The sequence below is a fragment of the Gavialis gangeticus genome, unplaced genomic scaffold (genome assembly GCF_001723915.1).
Source record: "Gavialis gangeticus isolate Ggan-Ray unplaced genomic scaffold, GavGan_comp1, whole genome shotgun sequence".
NCBI classification, from domain to species: Eukaryota; Metazoa; Chordata; order Crocodylia; family Gavialidae; genus Gavialis; species Gavialis gangeticus.
In genome coordinates this window covers 3,056,328-3,057,309 of record NW_017729030.1, presented here as the reverse complement: position 1 = coordinate 3,057,309, position 982 = coordinate 3,056,328, and the positions used below count along the sequence as shown (strand labels likewise).

General features: G+C 68.2%; 1 long non-coding RNA gene across 1 annotated transcript in view; it reads left to right on the top strand.

Moving 5' to 3' along the window:
* Positions 1-670: 670 nt before the first annotated feature.
* Positions 671-982, top strand: part of LOC109301014 — a 1,762-nt gene continuing 1,450 nt past the window's right edge. The window contains exon 1 of the long non-coding RNA XR_002098406.1: positions 671-779. This is a non-coding gene — a long non-coding RNA (uncharacterized LOC109301014). The remainder of the gene's footprint in view (positions 780-982) is intronic.

Here is a 982-nt window from a genome sequence, read left to right as displayed (position 1 = left end):
CCCCATGAACAGAATCACCGACCTGTGGGGCTGGGAGCCTGCAGTGGGGTCAGTTGCTCTGACCTGAGGGCTTCCTACGATTATTATTATTATTAAGTGGCTGCTGCCAAGGCTCCCTCCAGAAAACCATTAAAACAAACCCCAAACCCTCCAGCCCCTCCCCTGGCTCCAAACTTACCCGCCTGCCACTCTCAACTCTTGCAGGACGAGGGCTTCTCAAGAGATGCCCAAGCCACAGTCACGTCGCCCCCCAAAGAAGCCCACGGGCGGGCACCCCCCGGAGCAGAAGCGGCGCTGAGGGGTGGGGGGATAACGAGTTGGAGAAGGGAGCAGCTGGGATGAGCAGGGCAGAGGGAAACGCGAGGCTGCCTTACCTGCCTGCCGTCTCCCGGCCGGTCCAGGCAAGCCAGGCGGGAGGCGACGCGGCTGCAGCTCCTCGCCCGCCCGCCCGCCTTCCTCTGGGCGTTGGAGCAGGTGGCGGCAGCAGGCGGCGGCGCAACACGTTTGGGTCTGAACTTTGCGGCTTCAGGCAGAGGCAGGCGAAGGAGCCAGCCCCGCTCCGGCCGCCGCCGGCTCTGCCGCGCTCATTGGTGCTGGGCTTATTTATTTATTTCATTGCTCTCCCTCCCTCCCCTCGCACCCCTCTCCGCCGCCGCTCCCCTCCCCCTGGCTCTGACTCAGTCCCACTAGCTCCTGCCTCGCCGCCTGGCAGCGCCGCTGCCGTGAGCCCGGGTGGCGTTTGCGCGGGGCGGGGCGGGAAAGGAGCCGCCGAGGCTGAGGTGGGCTCTGGAGACAGGCCCGGAGAGCTGAGAGGAGGATGGGGGGGGCAGCTACCGCCGCCGCCGCCCCAGTCGCGACTGCCACTGGGGGCCAGGCAGCAGCGCGGCACCTCCGCCACCCCGTGCACCCCGGTGCAGGCTGCCTCCCTAATGGCAGCGGGGAGCGGGGTCCCTGCGGCTCGCTCCCGCCCCCCAGGTGCGGC